Genomic DNA, 12,380 nt, shown 5'->3' on the forward strand with positions numbered 1-12,380 from the left:
TGGCTCCGCACTTCTGGTGTGGAAAGTTGTGAAAATTAGCTGACGTCCTCATTCCCAGGGGTCACCTATATAGGTGAATGTGACATCACTTCCGGTGCGAATGACAGTGATGAGTGGAACCGAACAAAGCCATTTGACAGCGCGCTTTGGTACTGCTCACTCAATAATCTTCTGGATCCAGTCTGACACCTGGGAAATTCAACGGTAAGGAATAGATATTGTCTCTACCAGATAATGCGTTACTGAATATAAGTAACTTTTTCTTTGAAACTGGTGAAAAGTTGAATCCACTTATCTGTTCCTTGTTAGTAGGTTCTGCAAATGATAAATACATTAGCTAGGTCTTATTAGCGAAACCTCACACCGCATGGACGTGTGAAAAGACTGGCCAGTGTATATAGTAAATATTCTTTCACTTCATCGGTATTTGAACAGAACGTTCCTCTTTTTCACAATAAAATTTTTCTGCCCATCTGTGAAGTTTGTCTTCTGGTGAAAGATAATTTTCGACCTTCCTCCACATAGACCAGTGTTACAGTTTGGAACATCATTTGTAAATGTACGTATGTTTTACATCTTGCTTAGTGAAGTGATCAGCCGATAACTAAGAAGTCCCTTTTCTACATATAAGAATCCCATGTCACAGAGAAAAGGGGACTTGCCTAGGATCATTCTGTTTGGTCAAGCGGAGAATTAATTATCCTAAATCAGATCTCCAAATGAATACAGCCAGTGCTTAGACCCGTTGCAATAGTGATACAATCTGCTTATTTTTCATGCCAGCTTTTATTTATCATTATTCTGTCCTCTGCTCTAAGACTGCCAGTGCATTCAGAAGACCAGCTTATGCTGCCCAGTGGGTAGCCATCTGCGGATCAGAGATAGACGGAGGTGAACTCCCCCAAGATGTGAGAGATGAGGTGACAGGCATCCCTACCTCTCAGACAGATTCAGAGCCAGGAATCACATATCTGCCCTGTGCGCAAGCCCCAGTGTGGCAGGTCTTGGCTGCCAGGGATGTTAGGCCAAGGCCATGACTCTGTCCCTATTTACAGACCACAGACAGTCGCATTCTCAGAGTTTTTTGTAATGGAAGCTTCAGATACCGCAGTGAATCTGAGCATTGCAGCCTTCAGGCTTGTGTTCTTCTAGAGTGCAGTGTAGAATTTATGCAACACTATTCTAAACAATTACTACACTTATATACTCAATCTATGCTTTGGTATCTAGTCGTTGATAACAGGTGTTAGTAATTACCCACTTCAATAGTATTTATTTAAGCTACTTTTGGAGAGTGAATGACTGAGTAGACGCACAGAGACTTGAAACAGCTACCTTCAAGTTACTCATAGATCTCCCCAATTGATGCATTATTCCACTGAGCTATCCTGACGACCTTCTAAACATGCTCTCCCTGTGCAGCTTCACTGGCACCATTGCATCAAGGGATTCACCTGAATGTTTTTAATCCAACTTCATCCATTGTGCACAAGGCGATACTCTGCTCTTGGGAACAAAACGATGCCGGAGTCCAAGGCAAGTGAATGGCGTTCCCGGAACTGCCCCTTTGTAGGACTGCCTTTGTCTTCTAAGCCTTATTACTGCAATTTTGAGAAACAATTTATTTGGGTACAGAAGTGTGGCCTCCATATTAGGACACAATGTTCTGCTTGGGTTTTTAGCTACTGAGTGGCAAGAGGCCACGTATAGCATCAATTACAGTGCGCAAAATTGTAATACAGCTCAATACAGTAAAAACAAGAATATCATGAGCCACAGCATGGTATAATCCAACATTTGTACTCATGAATCCTGCACCCAAGACACCGCCTTAGTTTCAAGTGATGTTTGTCACAGGAGGACGTACTGTAGCTGACTCCCTAGCAGAAGCACCCATAGGCACAGTAAAGTGTGAAATCTCAACATTTGGCTGTGTCATCCTTCCTGACACAGCAGTCGCAGACAGACAAAGAATAGTCCTGACCAAGAAAGTTACTTACTGTGAAAAAAAACTGCAGTTCTACTCCTCACCACTGCAATCTTCACAATGGCAGTGTTCAGGAAGACTAATCTGTATCTCTTTGTGAAGCAAAAGGTTTCATGGAGTTTCTAAAGATAGTTCAGTCTCTCGCTCCTCACTGCAGTGTACGAGTCTCCTTCCTCCAGCTACAGGAATGTAGGCAATAAACTTCTACTGTCTATAGATATATCATCACCCTCATCCTGTACCACGCTGAAACAAGGGCACTTAAATGGATCCCACTTTTCTTTGGAAATAAATACTGTAGGTCAACCTTTAAGAGCAAACCTCAAAAGACATCTGCTCCAGCATTTACAGAATCTCCTTTTCGATGTTTGCACTAGATGTCTGCTTTGGTTACCCTGCATATTCTCCAAAGTTGCTCTGATCATGAGGTTGATGCTTCAGTCAAGCACACTCTAGAGCTCTTGATAATTTCCTTTCTGATACACGTCTAGCTGCAGATTTTTCACCTTTTGAATATTCCCCAAGTGTCAGACTGGATCTGTAAACTTTTTCCATAGTACTTCTGCACCCCTTAAGGTGTTAACGTGTGGTTCCACACTGCTCTGAAAATTACATGCGAGGTCCTATGTAGACACCGCTCCTGAACTCTGACCTTTGTTCCTTTCTATCTGTACCACCACAGGTGGATCTGGAGGTTTTTCCATGCCCAGTAAGTACCACAATCTCTGGAGCCATGGAGTGTAGTCTGGTATTCTGTTTGAGCCCCACAGGGGCAGAACCGCCTGATGTGCTACCCTCGTAGGCAGTGCCATTTGCTAACCTTTTAAAGCATTCAGTTGGGTATGTTGGTGGATTGGCTAGGCCCAGCAAAATACACGATGGAAGTCAAGGGTTCTGGGTGTCAATTAATTTGTTTATATCATCAAGGACTCTCTCCTAATACCTGGCCGATTTCGAGCAATACCAGAACAGTTCTCAGTATACCAGTGCCCCCACAGCCTTTATAGCATTCTTTGCTACATTCAGGGCACCATTTCTGTACCCTGGCAGGGGTCCAGTGCCAGTTTGTGGCTATCTTGGCCGCAGCCTTTGTTTTGGATGCATTGTGTGTGATATGTCTCTTTATAGAAATGTCTTCTTCCTTCTTTGTGTGTAGGTTCCATCCCAGTTCTGATTCCCATAGTTCTTGCCCTGATTGCTTCTCCATAAGTGGTGGCAGTGCTAAAAGAGAGTATAGCTCTGTGATTAAACTATCTGTGTCCTTCAAGAAGATCCATTTTTCAAATGGTGTTAGTAGTCTGTGTATCGTTTAACTATGAAATGAAACGCCCAATGTCTGGATCTGTAAGTAGTGTATGCATTCCATCTTGGGTAGTCCATAGTCTCTTTGTAGAGTGCCAAAGGAATGATCTCTGCTTTGTCAAATAAGTTCCACTCTCTTTTACACCTTGTTGATTGCCGCCATAGAAATCGGTTGGGTTACATGCCTGGGGTGAAGTTGGGGTTAGCAAATATAGAAGTCCTCAGGAGCAGTGACGATGTAAGACCCTTATGCTCCACAACATTATCCCAAACTGCCTAGGTGGCCTGCATTATAGGGGAGGAGTATAAAACCCATGCTCTGTGTCTCTGAGACAGCCAGGGAATCTTCCAGAAATGAGTACCTGCCACCACCTGGTCCATGAAGCACAAGTGTTTTTTAGAAACTGCTCAGCCCCACTCCACCAAATTTCGGAGTTGTGATGTCTGGTAATATTGTGTAATGTTGGGCACCCTAAACCCCCCTAACTGGCAGCTCTATAAGCCAGGAGTGGCAATAGGTGGCACCCTGTCTTGCCCCTGTGTATATGGGAAAGGAGCTCGAAGATTCCCTGTTCACCCACATTCAGCTGCGGCCTGTATGGTCAGAGAGGCTCACCCTCACCTTTTTCCTCCCAAAAAGAAGAGTGTCTGTCAGGCTGAACAATGGTCAGTCTGTCAGATACTCTTTTTGCTCAGCTTAGGCTGCCAGGAGCCATACTTATGCAAAATTTGCAGGCTTCTGGACTTTGCCGGGTGTGACCTCTTGAGCCTGGCAAATGTCCCTCAAGGCCCACTCCCTCGTGATGAGGGGGAGCATCCATGATTGCATAGTACGTGGGTGCTTCAGTTTTAAGCTCCAAAGTGCCCAGGGCCAAGTGTCAATCAGTGACACCTAGTCACACAATGGTGTGGGGTCAGAGGTCTCATTGACCACATCCCACTCTGTGACGTGAGGGACTGTTGTCTTCCCGTCAGCCAATGAGGGCAGCAGCAGTCCCAACTCTCCTGGGACCTTCGAGGCTTCCCTCCCAGAGAGCTGCAGTGAAGGTAAGTTTTATGTTTTTTGTGTTTGGTGTATGGTACTTGTGAGTAAGTGCTGTGAATGTGTGTGCGTTTCTTCCCCCTCTGATAAAATTACTAGTGCCACTGCCCACACCATGGCCGTAGGAGAGGTGTAGCTGCACATGGTCCATCAACATAACCTGTCTCCAAAGCCAAGTGCTAATCGAGTAAGGCCAATGGAATCTATTGAGTGCTTTTTCAGTGATAGTGAGCAATAGTGCTTCTCTAGACTTTATTGATTATATGGAGTATGCACTTGGTGTTATCTCTGTAATTTCTGTTCAGGATAAAAGCGGCTTGATCTGGTTCTGTCAGATAGGGCATGCAGGAGTTCAGTCTAACGTTCAAATATACTGGTGAAGAGCTTTGCATCAACGTTTAACAGCGAGATAGGTTTACACGAGCTGCAAAGCTGCTTAGTCTTCTCTGGTTTGGGGAGGACTGTAATAGATGCTTCAAATATGGAGGAGATCAGTGACCGGTTGTCTGCGAAGGAGTTGAAAATTCTAGTGAGTGATGGGGGCAAAGTTTGGCTGATTTCTTCTAATAGAAAAGCGGTGTAAAAACATCAGGTCCTGGAGATTTAGGGGGCTTCAGCCAGGCAAAGCCGGAAATAATCATCTCTATCCAGATAGGTTTCTCCAGGACTCCACTTGGAGTGGTGTAAGTTTAGTCATTTTCACCCCCCACCAGGTTGTTGGGATGGCATGGTCGTGCACGTCCTGGAAGGAGTAGAGTATAGTAAAAGTCTTGAAATGCAGAAGCTATCTATGCATCTCCTGTTAACTCTATCCCTTTCTCATCTAAGGCGGTATGAGCCCTGTCTTTGCTCATTTTAGGTCACAGCCTACGTCCCAAAAGCTTGCTGCATTTGCTTCCCCCAACTTAATAATTGTTTGAGTTCTAGCAGGGCATATTCTGCACTGTCTAAGTTGATTCTTTTAAGTCGGGCACAGTCTGCATCTAGTTTCCACCACTCTGTGCTCCAGTGCACTTGTGTATAGCTTCCAGTTCCTTTTGCCGTGGATTTCTTTTGTTTCTTCCGTCTAATCCTGCTATTAGCTTATAGGCCTGTTAGCTCCCTCTAGATTACCATTTTTAATGCCTCCCAGAGTAAGTCCACTGCTATGTCCCATGTGTCTGTGGTCTGCTAGAAATTAGTGAGGGATGTACCAGTTGCCTTAATGCTTTCCTCCCATTGAATGATACTGCCCCAAAGTCTCCATGCTCCAGATGACTTGCGCTCCAACGGCACTCTGAGAACCACAGACACTGGAGCATGAGCCGAACATGTAGTCTCTGCAATGGGGATGGTGAAGATGCTGAACATCAGCCAAGCAAAACCCTTTGAAGTGAAGGCCCACTTTGGCTGTAGCGTTGGCCAGATCTGTCTGTCATGATCCACCACCAGGTTTAAATCGCCACCCACTAGCAGTGCCGGATCTGGGGACTGAAAGACCTCTGAGAGGGCCCTGTTAAGAAAACCTTCCTGGTGACATTTTTGAGCATAAATTGTTGCAATCCTGAGGTGCTAAGAGCCCAGTTTGATCCAGTAAGCCATCAGCTTCCTCTGATTTGGGCACTTCACTCAACACTTTCCCTCTGACATTTTGTGAGAACGATACTGCCACTCCCTACCTCTTTGTGGCCCGAAAGAACCGGTATTACAAGGAAACCACCATGATTTTAGTCAGTGTTCATTCTTTGACAACTGATGTGTTTCCTGTAGCAGACAGATTTCTCCCTCACTCTGCTCTGGGATGGAAAGTACAGCAGCTATCTTAGTCACATGATTTAGGCCTCTCACACTGAGACTAGTTGCTTTGATGTCAGTGATTTGGGTTTTGATGGCCTGACCATCACTTCTCATACTTTACGTAGATATCTGGGGATAAGTGATTGCGGCCCCTGGTGATGGCATTGCAGCAATGTGTAAGGATTCCAAAACCAACACAGAAAAATTATCTAAAGAACCTTGAACAATTCCATCTCCAATGGGTGATATTAGTTTGTGTCCAAGAATAGCGCCTGAAATCAGGCACAGCCCACACTCATCTGGGAAAAAAACTGGTAACATTTCATCGCCTTATCTTACTGGAATCGGAGGTGATGACTAATCAAGCCCCACGCTGTTCAACATTTACATGATTCCCGCCCCCCTCATCCTCTCGCTCACCAAAGACCCTTCCGTCGCCAAAACCAACTTCTGCAACGCCATGAGAGACGCAGCTGACTGGATGCGAGACAGCTGCCTCAAATTGAACTCTGACAAAACCAAGGTACTGATCTTTGGAAAGAACACCTCTGCTAGGGACCACAGCTGGTGGCCAGAAGAACTCAGTCCCACATCCCTACCGACAGACAGCGCTCGCAGCCTCAGCATAATCTTGGACATCCAGCTGACCATGAAACAACAAGTCAGTACAGTCACCTCCTACTGTTTCCACACCCTCCACATTCTCCGCAAGATCTTCAGATGGATCCCAGTAAACTGACATTTACTGGGAATCATGAAAAATGTGATAAAGTTGCGGCCGGTAACTTCCAAATACCAAGCATAAACTGTGCATTTATGAGTCGGAGTGGCCGCGTGCAAAGTTTACTGCCAGGACACTAGGTGGATCAACGTAGGACCGACCGTGCGCACTATTTCCAGAGGTCAGCTGTTGCTCACAATGCAAATGAAAAGGGGTACCCGTCAGTGTTACCCACTGTCCCCTTTACTCTTATTCGTCGAACCTTTGGCAACAGTCATTAGAACATCATCTTCTCTTATATGGGGCATCCCAACATGTGCAGGAACTTTTAAGTCCTTTCTATATGCACATAACATTCTAATTATCATTCCAAACCTCAGACATCCATTCTGGCATAGGTTGCACTGTTGAATGCCTTCTGAGAGTTTTCTGGATGTAACGTAAATTGGGGAAGTGTAAACAGTGCCAATGTCCATAGTAATGACCAGGGAATGTAACCAGGAATTAGCAATGAGATGGGTCCCCAGAGGAATTAACTACATAGGAGTGTGTTTAAATAGGCAGCCTTTACTAGCCTCGAAATGGTCGCACTTTCAATGGGGGAAAAAGTACATGCAGTAAAGATGGTGACTCCTTGAAGATTCAATTTCATAATAGGAATGTTGCTGATTCACCTGTGTGTGTGTGTGTGTGTGTGTGTGTGTGTCTCTCTCTCTCTCTCTCTCTCTCTCTCTCTCTCTCTCTCTCTCTCTCTCTCTCTCTCTCTCTCTCTCTCTCTCTCTCAAACAGACACTCACACTCACTCACTAGCCTCCCCCTCCCCCCCCCCCCCCCCCCACAACCACCCTTGTGAGGACTGTGCGGATACCTGCCTTGTGGGGATGTTTTAAAAATAGACCAATAAAAGAAAAATAATAAGTAAAAATTCTTAATACAGAATTCTGCTTCAAATTTGCAAATATGTTTTTATTTAGGTATGCGCACAGACCCATCCTTGTGGGAACTAATTCAATAATTATCATTTGTGGTTGAATACAGCCATGGCCATCAGGCTGAATATCTGAATGATCAGCAATGAACACAAATAACATCATAATCTAATAATAGAATGGTTGCATGTTTTCTAGCGCTACACAATACATGGATTATGTTAAACGTGTCAGAAAATATCATATACCAGAAAGGGAAATTAAAACTGTAACCCTTTGCTTAGTGCTCATATACCAGAAGGGAAATTAAAACTAATCATTTGCTTAGTGCTCAAAGTCTTGGGAGATAAGGGGCTAACATATGGAGAAATTAAATGAAGTAATGGGGGAATGTGGTGAAGTGGAACTCTGTGTGATTAGTTACTTTCCTTCGCATCAAAGTAGCTATTAGACCACATCTCCCTAGGAATAGCATGTAATGGTAATGTCTGCCTAAAGATGGTGTCTGATGATGCCCACAAATGTGGAATGTGATCGTAGTAGTATCATAGTCTCTTCAGAGATGCTGTCATCAACCATAATGAACGTCCTACAAGAGGTAGCATGTGAAGATAATGATGTTCAAGTCCCCACAGAGATATTGTGTGATTATAGCGATGTTCAAGTTCCCACAGATAGTGTGTTGTTATAGCGATGGTCAAGACACCATAGAGATAGTGTGTGATTAAAGTGATGTTCAAATCCCCACAGCGATAGTGTGTGATTATAAAGATGTTCAAGTCCCCACAGAGATAGTGTGTGGTTTCTGGAATATTCAGTTGTCCACAAATATAGTGTGCTCCAAATTTCTAGGGATAAGGGTGATTAACACATAAGGAAATTGAGCGAATTAGCTCAGAATCACACAATGTGGTCATAGGAAAAGCAGAATTATGCTTAGATTGGCTAGTACTATTGACAGACCTATATCCATCCCATCATATCTCCTCCTTAAGAAGAACATTTAATGCTGATGTCTGTGAAAATGTCGTTTGTGTGGATAGTTGTGCTTTTGTACTCACAGCACAGAGATAGTGTGTGTTAGCAATGCTCATGTGCCCACAGAGAGGGTGTTCAATTATAAGGATATTGGAGTTCCCTCATAGTGTGCAATTACTGTGTTGTTCAGAAACCAAGTAGATCGTGCATACAGACAATGCTGTTCAAGTCCACACAGAGATATTGTGTGTGTGTGTTTTGTGTGTGTGTGTTTTGTGTGTGTGTGTGTGTGTGTGTGTGTGTGTGTGTGTGTGTGTGTGTGTAATGTTGTTAAGTCCCCACAGAGCTGGTGTGTGATTAGTGTTGCTTAGGTCCCCACAAATATAATGTGATTATAGTGTTATTTAAATGTCTACTGAGATGGTAGGTGATTATAGGGCTGAGAGATACTGTGGGATTACAGTGTTGTTCTAATTCCCACAGAGATAATGTATTCTTCACTGTTTTTCAAGGGCATCCTGCAGACTGCCGTATGTATCACTAAGAGCCTGAACAAATCACATCAACTCCATCTTGATTACCTCCACTGGCTGTCCTTGCAGCACTGTGTTCAAAACTCGCTGCATTATTTTAAAAGCCATCACGACCATCACCCCTGTTTATCTTGCAGACAAGCTCCATATCTCTAGGAAAAATGTACAGTGACGTAGCCACCATGTCATTTTGTTGATGCACGTATGCAGTCATCATGCATGTGCCTACAAATTGACATGGGTGTTTTCTTTCTTTTTGTTTATCGATCCGAAATGGATCAGTAAATAAAAACAACTACTGCAAAAGCATTTTTTAAAACATCGCATCCAGACATTTGAAACATGTGGGCACTGTTCCACACATATCTAAAACAACAAGGTAGAATTGGCCTAGATGCAGAAATTATATACCTAAGGTTTTATGTGAATCTAAGCTCTGTGATCCAAGTTCTTCTGAGAACCCCACCTCCTTTGTATCTGGGCACCCCTTAGAGCCACATTGACTACAGGTTTTTCTTAGAGGCACAGAATCTCAGAGACTGTTTTTCAAGTCCACACAGAGATAGTGTGTGATTAAATTTGCCCAAGTCCCCAGAGAGTTGGTGTGTGATTACAGAGTTAAGTCCCCACTGAGATGGGATATGATTTCAGCGTACTAAGATACTGTGTGATTACAGTGCTGGTCTAGTCCCTACAGTGATCATGTACATTGAAAGTGTTTCAAGCGCCCTCCTATATAGTGTGTGATTACAATAGTGTTCAAGTCCTCCCACAGAGATAGTGTCATTCCATTCCTGTTCAAGTCCCCACAGAGTCTGTGTGTGATTACAGTGTGATCACAGTGTTATTCAGGTCGCCACAGAAATAGTGTAAAATGGTAGTGGGTTTCTAGTAACCCAAAAGATACTGTGATTATAGTGTTTTTTAAGTCCCCAAAGAGAATGTTTGTGATTAGTGTTGCTCAAGTCCTCATAGAATTGGTGTGCACTTAGTGTTAAGTTTCCACTGAGATGGTGTGTACTCGCAGCATACAAAGGTACTGTTTGACTACAGTGCAGTGCAAGTCCATACAGAGAATGTGTACAATGAAAGAGTGTTACTAGTGCCCACACATATAGTGTGTGATTGCAGTAAAATTCTAGTCCCACAGAGATAGTGTAATTACACTGCTATTCATTTCTCTTGTATACATTTAATACCAGGTAGGGATTCTGAGAATGTGTGCAGTGGGAAATGGAGGGTGTTTAAAGAGTTTGATGCTATTGTTTTCACTTGACAACCTCTGTGTATTGCATCTCTGCACATAGCTTTTTCCTCTATCCCTAATTCCCCTCCACTCCATGCTTTCTCCTGATGTTCCATGTGCCACCAATGAATTTCTTTTAAGGATGGAAAATCCTCAGCCACCTTGTGGTGGCATGCTTTATCATTGGGTTCTTCCATGCCTATACAGTGGGTAAAATAAAGCTTTTTGTAGGTTCTTTCTGTTTCATTTTCTTTACTCCAAGAACATTAGAGAGGGCGTATATGCCCCTGCAGTTGTTTAGTTTGTTCAGCCCCGTTGCATCTTGTGTGTGTGTGTGTGGATTATATTTGGGAACAATTCAGACTGTCTCTTTCAATGCTCCCCTTTGGTCCTTTTTGTGTTAATAAGGCAGGAAAATGCCAACTTTCTAAATGTGGCAATTTTAAAATTGTAACAAAAAATCTGTCTTCACCATGAGAGAGGATTTTTTATTACAATTCCAAAGACACCAAACATGAACTGGCTACCTGTTCCCATTTGGAAATTACAGCTTTTTAAATGTAATAAGGTAACTCCATTGCTCTCATATGGAAGAGGCAGACCTTGCAGTAGCAAAAAATGAATTTAGGGGTCTTTTACTACCAGGACATGTAAAACTAAAAGTACATTTCCTGTGTTTTAAATACACGACACCCTGCACTTCTGAGTTGTCCATGTCTTATCCTAGTGATGTGTATGAAAAAGGAAGGTTTTGTCCTGCCAAAAGGGTCATTTTACAGTGTTGAAATGGCAGTTTAAAACCTGTATGCAGGCTGCAGTGGCAGGTCTGAGAATTGTTTAAAAGGGTGGGTGGTACAATCAGTGCTTCAGGTCCACTAGAAGCATTTAAATTACAGGCCCTGGGTATATGTAATACCATTTTACTAGGGACTTGTAAGGAAATTAAACATACCAATTGGGTATAAGCCAATGTTACCATGTTTTAAGGAGTGAACACATGTACTTAAGCACTTGTTAGCAGTGGTAAAGTGCGCAAAATTGAGATCAGAAGAAATAGAGGAAGAAGCCAAAAAGTTTGTCGGAAGACCAACCTAAGGCTAACAGGTTTAAAGACTTTCTACTCCTGATGTCTGTTCCAGCCAGCCCCTCTTCTTTTGCTCATGTTTAAAGGATTCAACTTCCTTTCTCCTTCATAACTAGAGTACCAGCTGCTGAGTTTGCCTACACTTGCATGGGAAATGTAGTCTTGAACCTAGAAAATGCTCATAATGATTGCATCACATCTAATCCTTCTTCTTAAATGTGGAAAAAGAAGGGGATTGCAGCTAAGGTGCTCCACTGCCCAAAAGCGGTGAGAATGTGATGAGGAATCAGCGTACAAGGCACATCATATTGCACTTGTGACTATTGAACTGTCTCTATGCCCCCTTATCTACAACACTGTACTCCAATCTACTCTATTTCCCTCTGCTCACCACTCTGTACCGCTCCACTCTATGCCACTCTGCTCTCCTACACTCTACTATACACCACTCCACTTTATGCCACTCTACTCAGCTGTTCGCCACTCTCCTCAGTTATTCCTCACTCTACTCTGACAGTATACTCTATGACAGTATAATTGACACTCCTCCCTATTGGTACTGCACTCTATCCCACTCCTCTCTATCACTCTCCAACCTATCCCTCTCCACTCTATGGCACTCTCTTCTATGACAATCCAGTCCACTCTACTTGATTACACTCTGTGCCCCTCCACTCTACAACCCTGAGCTGTACCCCACTCTGCTACTCTATACCACTCTACTATATTCCACTCTACAATACTTTACTTCACTCTACACTACTCGACTCAATGCTGCTCCA

The 12,380-nt window shown here is 43.4% G+C and overlaps 1 protein-coding gene across 1 annotated transcript in view; it reads left to right on the forward strand.

The window, feature by feature from the left end:
* Positions 1–12,380, forward strand: part of CLPTM1L (CLPTM1 like) — a 1,089,711-nt gene that overhangs the window by 86,015 nt on the left and 991,316 nt on the right. The gene's annotated exons all lie outside the window — the stretch shown is intronic.

Source organism: Pleurodeles waltl, chromosome 2_2 (assembly GCF_031143425.1).
Source record: "Pleurodeles waltl isolate 20211129_DDA chromosome 2_2, aPleWal1.hap1.20221129, whole genome shotgun sequence".
NCBI classification, from domain to species: domain Eukaryota; kingdom Metazoa; phylum Chordata; class Amphibia; order Caudata; family Salamandridae; genus Pleurodeles; species Pleurodeles waltl.